This window comes from Anneissia japonica, unplaced genomic scaffold (genome assembly GCF_011630105.1).
Source record: "Anneissia japonica isolate Jap-2015-1 unplaced genomic scaffold, ASM1163010v1 scaffold324_len738069_cov173, whole genome shotgun sequence".
Classification (NCBI taxonomy): Eukaryota; Metazoa; Echinodermata; class Crinoidea; order Comatulida; family Comatulidae; genus Anneissia; species Anneissia japonica.
In genome coordinates this window covers 171,756-186,038 of record NW_022692196.1, presented here as the reverse complement: position 1 = coordinate 186,038, position 14,283 = coordinate 171,756, and the positions used below count along the sequence as shown (strand labels likewise).

Sequence of the window (14,283 nt, the reverse complement as noted above, 5' to 3'; positions counted from 1 at the left end):
TCTATTCGAATTTTTACTTTTTTTTTTAAATACCTGTACTTACACAGATAATACCTGTATATTATTTGCAACAGTAATCAAACTCTTCTTTTCAATTTAGGTTCTGAAGTTGTGTTACAATGTAAAATAAAAAAGCTTCAAATAAAGTTTGTGATGATAAACATGATCAGATGTACCATCGATGGAAATTATGGGATAAATCATTTATAATAATTTTCAAATCAATGTTAAAATGTTGTTAACTTTTGTTTATGCACCCTTTGTTTCTTTTTAGAGACTGAATGGAATCGTGGGGTAATAATTTTTTAAGAACACTTATGAATGATTTAAGAAAGTTTAAAAGAGTTGGAACTTTGGTGTTAAGATTTGAGCAATTTATATTCAACTTAAGAAAGTAGTGTTGAGGATTGCACTAAAATGCTGCAGGACAGTAATGGCAATGTTTAAATTCTCCACTAGCCACAATCTAATTTTGCTCCAATGAACAATAGTTTTACATTTTGATGGATTATGTAGACATAAACTGAATGCATCCCACTAAATCTTGCTAGCACACAAGCTTTCTGGTGCAATTATACAATATTAAAAAACAAAACAAAAAAACTAACTTTGTCTGCGTTGGTCTTCTATTCATACGAATCTTAAAAATTGTATATAACTAAATGGCAGGTGCTGCTTTTGCCCTTCCACTAGTGCAGACACATGTAATGTAGTTTTCTATAGCACTTATTTTATGCCTGAGTCTTAAAGCACGGAAAACGTGAACTAGCCCATTGTGACATAATGGTATTAATGCAGTGGAAGTACTTCACTGTTGCTAATTCTAATTCTTTTTTACAATTTTTTTTTTTATAGTGGGCATTGTTAATGGGTATTGACCATGAGAGAATTCATATAGAGACATCGTCTGTCCTTATACGTCAGCTACCGATAGAAATGGTTTGTGTCCCGCAAGATTGGAAAAACGCTCCAAGAAAACATAGTAAATTAACACAATTATTTTATTTAGTTGTTGGTATAACCTACAAATTTCAGTATCTGCTGTGAAATGCATAATAATTGTTTTCATATGTGTTTAAAAAGAAATCAGTTGCTTAAAATTGAATTTTAAAATCAATTAAAAAATTAGATTAACTATTGGTATCTGAACCATGTTTTCTTTATTTTGCAGAAAATGGAGCTGGAAAAAATGCTTTTGTCTGCACCAAGGAAACGGAGGTTACATATGGTAAGCCTGTTGATTTCCCATCATACGGCTGGTGTAACGAGTACCCTCAAACAACTGTAAAGTAAGTATTCTATATAAAACTTAACTGTATTCTTAAAAAAAAGAGTTCGCCAGTATAATGTCATAATAATTAAATGAAATAAATGATATATTATTTTTGCCACTATTCTTTCAAAATTTTAAAGATATACAGTAGAACTTCTCCTCTGGGACACCACAATTAAAAGTGATACCCCTATTAGGCAGACACATTTTATGCCACAAAAAGAGGGAAAGTATATCTTTTAATTAACACTACAGCGAATTCCTATTAATTGGACACTTTTTGGTTCTGAAGATGTCGCTTAATTAGGGGTTCTATTGTACTTTCAGATGGCTATCAAGCTTATTTCATTGCCTTAGGATTGTAAGCAATTTAATTTATTTTGTGGGAAATCCTAAATATTCATTTTATTTATTTATTTTTTAATAAACATATGTCTCCATTTCATGCGATGCTTTTGGAAATGCATTAAAAAGTACTATATATACTCGCGTATATGGCGACCCGCCTGTAAGACGACTCCAAGTTTGAACAGATTTTTGACGATTTTTGTACGTCGGGCGTATAAGACGACCCCTATGTATTACGGTCCGAGTTCCTACTTTTTTTCTGCTTTTTATGGTCTTCATACTGCGTCTAGCTGGCTATAAACGAAGACAAATGTAAGACTAATTTTCCAAAATAATACCATTATATGAATCAATAACTTTATAAATGTTCATCAATATATTATTTCCTCGTATTTAAAATTGCGTTCAGTCATATTAACATTTAGTAGCTTAATTGGAGTACTAAATTTGCTTATTACGGACGATCTGTACATAAGACATGATTTAATTTTAATAAATTTAAAATTTGTATGTTGCGCGTATAAGACGACCACCTGTTTTTCGATCGTAATTTGCTATTTTAAGCCTTGTCTTATACACGAGTATAAACGGTATGTCTTCACTATATTGAACATTATAATCTATAGGGTTCCGGCATTCAAAGCCACCAAGTATCTGATCACAAACCAAGAATTTTTGGAGTTTGTGGAAGACGGTGGTTACGAAAAGAAGGATTTTTGGTCTAATGAAGGTTGGACATGGAGGTGTTTTCGAGAATCTAAACATCCAACATTTTGGGTGTGCTCGAGTGGTAGGATTTCTTTAACTTTTGAACTTTCTCAGTTTGTTTTGATATGATATGATATACACTACATTAAAAAAAAATATGCTGTCATATCACTTGCGATGTTTTGCATTCTGACCTGGGTAATTAAGGATAAGAATTTTTTAAGTGTTTTTTACTCAGTGGCATATTTAGGGGAGGGGATGTGGGTGCATAAGAGCCGACCGCATTAGGTCAGTTAGGTGAATTGATATACATGAATATGCATGTTTGACTCCCCCTTGTGATAGAGGTATTCAGTGGTGAATCAAAGTAAAGCTGCAGTGCTTATACAAGAGCGAAGCTATGGCGTAGGCCAAAACTCTAAAATAGGCCTTGGTAGTTATTTAGAGGTTATTCCAGGTGTCTAAAATAAGTATTTCCCATACGGTAGTCTTGTCTTTCGATCCAATCCCCCTCTCCCAACACCCTGGATCTGCCCCTGTTACGGATGTGGGATTGGTATTATAGAATCAAGCTGCAAACATTGTTAACTTAATCTACTATTATTGTGGCACTTCTAATGATTCTGTTACCCTAACTTTGTTATTTGTTGTCAACCTGATAAAGAAAGCACAATGTTAAATAAACTAGTAGCGTATATGCATAAGATTAAGTTTGACATTGAACCGAATTTTCATTTATCTTTTCATAAAATGTAAAAATGTCATTGCATTGATTCTAACCGGAGTCCATAGACTCTACGGATGGCGGTGACGGTGGTATATTTCGGTTTGCTTGCTGGCTTGATGTTTGTTTTTTTTTTTTCTTGATTTTTATACAGCATTTTTTTCCATTGTCTTTTAAGCCTTCTGTGGAATGCACTGAGATTTTGTTTTTTTGTGTGTTTATCCAAACTTTGATATTCATTTTCAACATTTTCTGTAATGATTACATTGTCTTTTTAATTTGTTCTTGGTTGTTTCATGTTACATTTTATCTCCATCCATATTATTTGCTAATTTTAATGTTGTAAAATGTTTCTCTTTTATAAATTGTCTTTTTTGTATTATTCTCCATTTATTTGATTTATTTTATGTCCACAGACTTCAGAAAGAACAGCTTTATATTATTTTTAAGGAAACACCCTTGCTCTAAGAATGGCAAAGGGTTAGGGTCAAACACCCCTACTCTAAAATGGAGTAGGGTTAGGTTTAAACACCCTGCTCTAAAAATCGAATAGGGTTAGAGTTAAACACCTTTGCTCTAAAAATGGAATAGGTTTAGGATTAAACACATAAACTTTAAAAAATGGAGTAGGTTAGGGTTAAACACCCCTGCTCTAAAAATGAAATAGGTTTAGGGTTACCACCCTTGCTCTAAAATTGGAATAGGTGAAGTTTTAAACAGCCCTACTCCTATTGGTATAAGTTTATGGTTAAACACCTCTGATCATAAATGGAATAATCCCATTTGTCATTTTATGCAAATTGAGGTCATGCATTGCTATTGATTGGTCGAGAGCCTCCCAAATATGGGAAAAATGTCCTGGTCAGACTTTAAAATAATATACTACTCACGACACTTTCCCAAAATTCTTTACACAACTCATCTACTGTATCTATATGACTTGACGTCATCCTCAGTTTATTTTAACACATTCTGCCCTTCAACATAATTTTATGAAAGTTTGTCATTTGTCTGTGCTATGGACGCCCTATATAATGACTGTATACCAATTAAAATTTGACAAACATTAAAACACAACTCAAACATCTTTTTAATTTACATTTTGCATAATTCAGCATTTTATTTTTAACATAAGGCACATTGACACTTTTAGCAAAATGTTTCCAATGGAGATCAAACTAATTATTATCATCAAATCAAACACAAATAAAATCAAGGTTTCCTTTATTTGTTACTTCTAACTTTGTTTGTCTATGTATATTTTTTGTTTGAATCCGGTATTTTTAATATTTGTTATTTTTTTGATTCCATAATGTAAATCAATTTTTATGTTTTATATTCTAAGGTTGCAAATCTGGCTGTGGCAGCAACCTTTCTGGATACTCTCACTGCCTGTCCACAGATATTTCAAATGGCCAAGAAAATGGAAATATGAGTGGTCAAGTAAATGGACACACAAATGGAGTGAATGGACATGGCTACATCCTCAACAACAATAAATATGGGTAATTCTTTTTAATTAATTAGCATAAGATCATTATTATTATTTTGTAACTTCAATGGCTGAAAGATGTTGCAGTTTGAATATGGACAATCCGATGAGTTGTTGTTTAGGTGTTTAGAGTATAGTTACTGTATTTGTTTGTTTCAATTCAGTGGCGAATTCAAGGGGCCCTAAAGGGCCCTGTCCTCCTAAATTGTTCAAAACTATAAAACAAATGGAGAAAAAATATATTTAAATTTAAATCTAAAAGTGCCATTTAGAAGTGATATAATCATAAATTTACTTAGACCATCTGTTATAGTCCCTCCCTTATCCCCTCTACTTCGAATTCCAGAATGGATCCTCTACTGCAATTGTCCTCCATATAGTTATAGTGACAATAACAGTTTCAAAACTTTATTCGATGTCCTACACAAGCCAGTGGGTACTAATAATAGCTAGTATTTTATACTATCTCATTATGACAAAGAAGGCCCCTGTGCTCTTCGCGTTATTATTTAACAGTTAAAAGTGCTGGTTCAAACAATAAAATAAAATATGTTTGTACTGCATGCTTGTCAATTAAATTTATTTGATAGGATCTCCCATTATTTGTGAAAATGCAGGTGTTAAAGTCTTTCATTTGTTGTTTGGCACAGGCATTTAGTGAATAATAGTTTGTGAGAACCTAAAATCTGTGCATTCCAAAATGCTAAATTGTCTGAGTTTTCGAGGGCTTCACCCCTGATCCCCAGAGAGTATCAGGTGGCCCTTCGAGCAACTTCGGGCACCATCAATGGTCTGAATGTTATTTGACATATCATCATTAATAGTGCTATATTAAGTTGATAGCGTTCTTTTTTCTACGGTCTTACATCTCTATCTCTTGCTCCTTTATTTTGATGCTAACTCTTAAAACAGTAAAGTGTGAGGGCTCTTGAGTATAATTTAGCATCAGCAGGTACATCAGATTGTCACTGTTATGTCTCTCATTACTCTGAGACAATTGAACACTGGTTGTCTTTATTGTCACCATATTCAACAAACTCGACCTTCTTCTGACCTTACAATAATAGAAGGCACTATACAACTTTGAGTAAATTACAGTCACGAGTCCAGCTTAATTCTCTCAATGAATTTTCTGAAAATGTAAATCAGTACTCTAGGCCTACCGTACTCCATTCTTTTAATTCAAAATAAGGATTCTAAAAATTTAAAAATTCCCCCCTCAGGCCACGGCCCACGGTTGATGCTCCACATCAAAGGGCCCGGTTATTAGTCCTGCACTGGAGCCACTAGTTCTCACCAAGCTACACCGCTGATAAGAGGGACAAAGCTATATCTATAGAAGAATGCAAATAGTGATAAATCACGGGTTAACACCAAACTTTATTCAACCAATTCCTACAGTCTGATAATTCTATCCTGATAGGTCATTGTATCGGTTATCTCTGTATCATAAACTCCAGAAATATCATTGATTGTGACTAAAATGTCTTATCTTCCTATTTTCAAGTGTCGGTAGAAGGATTTTTATGTTTAATGCTTTATTGATTAATATGGTAGATATCGGACGATGACCGAGGTGATTGACTTGCCTGGCGATTGGCCGGTAGATGTTAATTACCATGAGGCTAAAGCCTATTGTGCTTGGAAAGGGCCCGAATACCGCCTACCCAGTGAAGCGGAACACAAAGTGATGCAAGGAAACCAGGTTGGTGTGTTTTTGTGAACCCTTCCACAGACATAGGCTGCTTTCGGGCGGGAATGAGAATCCAGCAGTAATTTTACTATTTTAATCTACTTAGTGGAACTATTTGCAGCCTGGGGGAGGGGAATGTCCCCAACTTACTTTCATGCCTTCAAGATTGTGTAAATGTGGTCAGTTCTAAAGAATTGAAATATAGCAGATTTTGGGACATGCCTCTTCTGTGGACACTCCTATTAAGGAGACAATTTTATTTGTAAATTAACATCTTACTTATTCAGAAAGTGAGACGGTAAAAACTTCAAAGCAATTTGAAGTAGATGTATGGCAGTTTTGGTACAGTTTTTAGTCTTTAAATATGATTTAGTTCCATATTGCAAAACTACAACATGTACAAAATACATATTGAAACAGTAGAATCCCTTCCTTGGGACACCCATCTTAAAGGGCAGTCCCTATGTTTTAAGGTGACATCCCAAGGGGACACAGCTTTTTTAAAAGCAAAACCCCTATTAAGGAGACACCTACTACACACTTCGTTTGGCATGAAGGTGTCTCAACAGGGTTTACATAAGGAACTAAACTTAAAAAACTTTGATTATTTGGGTTTTTTTCAGATTGATACTGATGTTGATGTCTCATGTGATCCTCTATTCTGTGATGATTTTAGAAAAAAATTCAACTCCGATATGGCCTACAACTCTTCCAGTGTAAGATTTATTTATTTTTAAATAAATTTAATAAGCGCAGCAATAAAAAAAGAAATGTTGCTATGCTTTTGAACTCATTGTAATTACATTAGAAGAAAAACTTTAGTGATAATAACTACTAAAGACTAGGCATGTGAGTCCCTATATTTGTTTATTCTTTCTAATCTGTGGAGATTTCTTGTATTTCATTGGTTGGAATTGCATTCCTGCACATTTGAATAATGATCGTTGATACGCATGGGTGCATCTCATGTACTTGAAAAAACTACACCAAAACCAAAAAGAACAACACCAGCAGAGGAACCAGAATCACAGCACTGTTCTCCTGCAATTTAAATTCTACTGGAAAGTTTGCAGGCTTGTAATTCACAGGTGCACAATTGAAACTGGCATCTGACTTTCCTAGCCTAAAAAACAGGAAAAGAAAAAAGGCAAAAAATGTAGGAGAGACTAAAAAGCTATGCGAAAAAATGTGTGGTTTTGTCCTTACTTGAAAAAAGTAAGAGGTGCTTCACGAATGTCCAGTGGCAAAGCATTCCAGAGTTTTGGCGCTGCAAGATGGAAAGCTATTTTACCATATGATTCCAAACGGTTAATCGCAAAAAATCGTTGATAAGGTCCGAAATATATGGTGGAGTCTCATCATGTAATTCTTTGTATGTTAGAATAAGAATTTAAAAAAATTCCTTTGCGTGACTGGCAAGCAGTGGAAGACGCTTAAGTACTGGTGAAATGTGGTTTAATCGAGGTGTGAACGTTGAAAGGCAAGCAGCAGAGTTGAGTTGAAGCTGAAGTTGTTTAATTAAGTTAGTTGGTAGGCCATAAAGTATATTGTTGCATATGCGCTGTGATCGAGCCTGGTAGTGGTAAGAACATGCACAATCCTGTGGGTGGCATCATCGGTAAAGTTGTGAATGTTTGTAATGTTCCTCAGGTGAAAAATAAAGTCGACTTGCACAGGTTGTTGACGTGTTGCTCATCATCAATGCACTGTCGAAGTTCACACCAACATTGCGGACAGCAGAATGATGAGTAATATTGCTTTACAAACTGAAAGGTTGTGACAGACTGGCACATTATGGATGAATTTAGATTGAATCTGGAGGACTTCTGTCATGTTGATGTGAGGAACAAGACCAGTAAGCCACTGATGTACAGCTTCAATGCATTTTCAACATATGGGTGAAATTTTCAATGGTGGGCAGATACAGTTGTGCATCTTCTGCATGTGTATGATACGTCTACATACGTGTGATAATCTGTAGAATGTTGTTGGAGCATCTTCCTGTAAAGATGAGTGTAGGCATTTTGGAAACATCTTTTTCTGAGATCCAGCATGTATACTATATCTTTTTTGGCAGAATAGGTTGTAAATTATGAACTTGAAAATATGTTATGAAAGTTTATTAGGAGTTTATACATTAATAATTATATAGTATAGGCCTATAGGCCATTCAGTACTTCATCAAGAATTTTAGTGTAAATTTAAATGAAGTTCGTTCGAAATCTTATTTTTCAACTTCAAACTGGCAGGAATAACTAAAGTACTAATCAAAAAATTGTATTAATGTTCTGATCTTGTTTTTACACATCATTTTTTACTTCCATGAAATCAATATGATACAACGAATGTGTAGTTTCAGGCCACTACTCCTGGTTCCATTAGTACTACGTACACGTCCAAATGAGTTACTTTTACATTGTTACCTCAAGAGAAACCATACGATATTTCACACCTTAAGTAGAAAGAAAAATCATTAAAAATAAATTATATAGACAGGAGTTTTGATACATGTAAAACAACTCATTCTGTTCTCCTAGTCCAAGACTAGCCTAGTTTTACCTAGAAGGGCTTGGCCCTACAGTATACCAAAGTTGTCACATCATCATAATCCAGTCTTTCCAAGTACCACAGAACTTCCATAGTTAGGCTTATTTTCCGTGGAAATGTTGCCTAATTACGGACGTAAGGAAATAGACAAATAATACTGCAGGAATTTATGATAGACCGAGACCCATTAAAATAAATATGTTTAAGTCCAGAAAAAAATGTCTTTTCCCTCAAAATCTTTGGTTAATACTTGTCAGTCACTGATAAATTATTAAAACTAAGGGAAAATGGCCTATAAATCATGTCTCGTTTGTTTGAATTTCCACATCGAATTACATTAATTAAAGTGAGCCCGATTGTGATAAAAAAAAAAATGTTGCCGATAAATCTTTACCCTGTCCAGTTTTTCGAAATTCTACATGAGACATGAGATGTTACTGCAAGTTTGCATTCAAGGCAAATTAATAGGTGCTACAGAACTTTTTATTAAATGCTTACTATGGAAATTTGACAAACTGGGTTCGGCAAACTGGGATTTCATGTTTTCGTGGACTGAATTCGGCAAACTGGTTTTCAGCAAAGTGGCCATAAACTCGGCAAACCGGGTCTCAGCAAACTAGATTTCGACCAACTGGTCGGATATACCTACTTCTGACCTGCACATACAAAATGCATTCCAAGTGTGTAGTGTGGATGTGTGTGATCAATTAAAATTCGCTACATGCCAAATTTGGTGAGTGCGTGTTGTAAACCATAGCTACCTCAGAACAGATTCAAGGTCACATAGATTAATGAGCTAGCTTCTTTGAATCAATGAAAATTTGCTGCACTAGAATATTGATTTTTGATGCAAACGGGTCAAATATTTATTGAGAAGGTTGATTTGATAACATAAGGAATGTTTTAGTATGTATATTTTTGAGTATTTTAAATTACTCATTTTACCTGTATATTAATGCCCTTTAAGTTTTTCTTTAGTATATATAAATTGGTAAATTATATACAGTAACCATATATAATTCATACTATTGCTAGATTCATTAATTCATTTCAATAAATGAAGTGATTATAAAAAACTAATGAAAATAAGCAATTACTTTATAAAACAATTCACTTTTTGGTTACCGTTTTGCTTCGCAGCCCGTGAATATGTTCCCTGCGAATGAGGCTGGTTTTCACGATATGTACGGCAATGTGTGGGAGTGGTCGGAAGATCATTATAATGGTTTTCCCAACAGTGAAACGCATCCATTATATGATGACTTCTCAACGCAAGCCTATGATGGATTTCATAATGTCATAATGGTAATACCTTCATTATTGGTTAGGCATAGTGGCGTAGGGATGGGAAGTTAAGCCAGTGCAAAACACTAGGACACATTGCTATTAGGGGCCCATTCATAGATAGGTTTAAACATAATAATGCAAAATAATGTTCAACTTATTCGCTTGTGTCCTTGGGAAAGGCACTTCAGCTACATTGCTTCAGTCCACCCAGCTGTATCAGTGGATACCAGCAATCTGCTGGGGACTAACCTGCGATGGACTAGTGTCCCGTCCAGGGGGAGTACTCATCCGCTTCACACTACAGAAACTGGGGATAAGTTCCAGCCCTATGAGCCCCAGTGGCTCGGAAAGGAATTAGTTTTGTTTTTTTTTAAATATTTTTGAAGAAAAAAAAAAGGTCAGCGGGCCACTCAATATTATTTATGTTTTTAAATTTCAGAGGAGTAATGATTGATTTACTGTGTTTATTTCAATTCAGTTGCGGGTTCAAGGGTTCCCAGATGGCCAGGGCCTTCTAAATTATTGAAAATTATTAACAAAAAAATATGTGGAAAAAGAAAATTATATTCAAATTTAGGTCTAAATGTGCCATTTCTGTCCATCCAACAGTAAAATCATAACTTTCTTTACATCTCCATCTGCCCCCGGGCCCTCTATTTTGAATTCCTGGATGGATCCGCTACTGCAATAGTTTAATTTTACGTGCCACAATTTTTTTTAGATTAGCATGGAGGAATTAGTTTGGTCTAAACTAATTCCTCCATGGTTTTAATGACAAAACGGTGTTAACCTTTATTCACTGTCCACACAAACCAGTGGGTACTGTGGTGCCGCCAGCGCGAAGGTGGGGAGGAGCCCTGTTGTCAGACGCAAAAATAAAAAGAAAATAAATAATAAAAGAAATAAAAGAAATAGATAATCACTTAATATTCAAGTAACGTTACTGTATTTTGATTGCCAATCCCTAATATTGTGGTCTAAAAGGGCATTTGGACATGCATATACTAAGCCATAAAAACTCCCCCAGTGAACCTTATTAGAGATTCGAGGCTCTAGTCCGCCCCTTGGCTTGGACCACTCTGTCAGACATGTCGGACCCATTGTTGGCAAATTCCTGGCAGCACCGTTGATTGGGTACTATTTACCTGATAGGATCTCCCATTATTTGTGAACCTCACTTGGTGTTAGGCACAGGCAATTGGTAAATAGTTTGTGAGACCCTAAAATCAGTGCATTCCAAAATGCTAAATTATCCGAGTTTTCAAGGGCTTCTCCCCTGATTCTCAAAGAGTATTTGAGCGCTATCAATGGGCTGAAAGTTATTTAAAATGTCAGTAAAAGTGCTGCAATAAGTTGATAGTAAATCTTTTTTCAATGGTTTTACATCTCTATTTGTTGCTCCTCTATTTTGTTGCTAACATTTAAAACAGCAATGTGGGGACTCTTGAGTATAATTATAAGCATCAATTGAATTGAATTGAATTCAATTTTATTGGTCGAACTCATCAAATGTCTTGAAATTTGCCATGCTTGTCACATATTACAATATAAATATGAAAAAGCGTACAAAATAAACATTTTAAAGATCAGACGAAAAATGGATTGAAACAGATGGTTAAAATTGAATAAGTACAGTAAATTTGGATACAGTAAAAAACACTAAGAACATAGCCATAAAGATTAAAAATAAAAAGAATACAGTACTGTAATACTAAATTAAGTTTAAAATTTGCCATGAATAAAAATATCATTCATTCATTTGTTCATTCATTCATTCATTTATTCACTCATTTATTCATTCTCATTCATTTGTTCATTCATTCATTCATTGTTCATTCTTCATTCATTCGTTCGTTGGCATTCTATGATAAAATTTGTATAATACATTTAAGAATCAAAAAAGACACTAAAATACTTCAAATAACAACACCCTGTCATCATTCCGTGGATATTAGTAATAAACTATTGGTTTTAAAATTAAAACCTTAAATTAATATTTTGCTTTTTTACAATGATATGCAATATTTATGGATTTTTTTCCTATTCCAAATGTATTTTAAACATTTTTTATAGCTATCTTTAAGCCAGGGAACAGTGAAATTACAATTTAATGTAATTCCACTGTTCCCTGCTTTAAGCTAATATATTAGCTAAAGATTGAAAAGTAGCCTTCTCATACCACATACAAGTGCTGTAGTCTCCTTCTTAGAGTATGATTTTAAAGCCCACTATACATTTTCTATGTCTGGTCCATTGGGTTTGGAAAAGACAACCTTTTTTTTTGTATTGTCATGTAATATGTTTGTATACATAGACCTTATATACAATCTAGTGAAATGTTATAGTGCTTCTGCCATGCGACCTGTTGAATACTGTATTTTTAATGTTTATAATTTGTTTTATGATGTTTATATATACTGTGTTGCTGGGATCTACAGATGACCAGGGGTTGTTTTCCCTGAGCAGTCTTTCAGGTAAAGAATAAAATTTTTAAAAAGCAGATAACTTGACAAATATTTGACAAGTTGTATTATTTCAGGGAGGCTCGTGGGCATCAACAGGACAGCAAGCATCCAGGTTTGGCCGCGCTGACTTCCGGCGTCATTTCTTCCAACACATGGGATTCCGACTGGTTTGCAATATTAATCCCTGTGATATTCCTCCAATCCACCTGATTGACTCTGAAGTACACATTCTTTCCTTTGGCTATAAAGGCATGTATTCTCTCATTATTGTATAGCGCGGATTAATACGGATTATGTGGATACATTTTTAGATTGAATATAAATACTACCGAAAGATCCACTGAACAATCTCAGATAAGAATGTATAATACATACTCCAGGTATTGAAATGAATCCCAACACGATGGCATGCATTTCAATACTTGGAGTATGTATTATACTTTCTTATATAAATACTAGGACTAAGAGATAAAGAGAACCTATGTACTCTATTCTCAAGTATAAATAAGCCAAGTAAAGTAAGTTTCATGTTTATGTACTTCTTTCCTTTTTTCACCTTAATTTTATATTATTACTTTTTTGTTTTTTAACTGGGTTATATGCGCTGTATCCTGTTAAAATTTTATCTGTCAGACATAAAAATGTTTGATCAAAGCTTGTCTTATATTTTTTTTTAGATATATACTATCAAACAAATTGTATGTCATCTGTTGTATTGGATGTCACTCTGATCAATTTTAAATTTTTTAATCTGACAAACATTATAGTGTATACTGTTTTAAGGGGTTAAATGTTATTATTGATGTTTATTTATTATTATCATTAGGTTTATTCTATTAGGTTAATTTTTTTTTCAGAAAACCCATCATTGTTGCCTATTGTCCATGACAGTATGTTCTTTCCAAGTACAAATAAACAGTTTTTGAATGACGATCCCAATGAAATGCTCTACAAACAATATGGCATCAGCGTCAATAATTACTACGATAATCTGGCTGAGTTTGTCGATGGGGCGGTGAAAAATTACATCAATCAATTCCAATCCACACTTGTTCTTGGATGTGCAACTGGAAGGCTGGCATTCCATCTGGCTCAAACATTTTCCAAGGTAACTTTCTTTTCAGAAATTCTGTGAAAATTTTCTATTGCGTTATGGATTAGTTTTAAATTGGATAAATAGGAAACTCTTTCAATATATGCAGTTGATAATATGTATAATATTCAGTTTCAAAGGTGATTTTTGGGAGTAGATTTGGAAATGTTTTAGCCAGCTTTAAATACTACCAAAAGCTCCTTAAATTTAATTTTTAATTTCAAATTGAAAGAAATATTGCCATATTTTATCTGAATAATCCTGGGGTTCTGATATTAAAAGTATACAAGAAAAAACATGTCTGTAAAAAATTTGTAAAATGTATGTTGTAAATTTCTGGGGTTTTTTTTACATTAGGTTGGTTTCTGAGCATGTTCTCAACATGTTTTGTCCATTGTAAATTACAGAATGTAGTAGAAAGTAGTTTTCATTTAGTTTTAGTTCTTGGCCAACTGATTTTGCATTTTGAAATGTGTCTCAAACTAAATAATGTCATGAACACATTTAACCGTCTTTGTATAGAAAGGTTGGGATAACACACACGAATGTAGGACATAAACCACCCAGGACATAAACCACCCAGGACATAAACCACCCAATTGGAATATACCATTGTTAAAGTGGGTGGGCAACAGGGTGAACAATGTTGGGTG

The 14,283-nt window shown here is 34.0% G+C and overlaps 1 pseudogene; it reads left to right on the top strand.

The window, feature by feature from the left end:
• Positions 1-14,283, top strand: part of LOC117100196 — a 32,816-nt pseudogene that overhangs the window by 9,703 nt on the left and 8,830 nt on the right.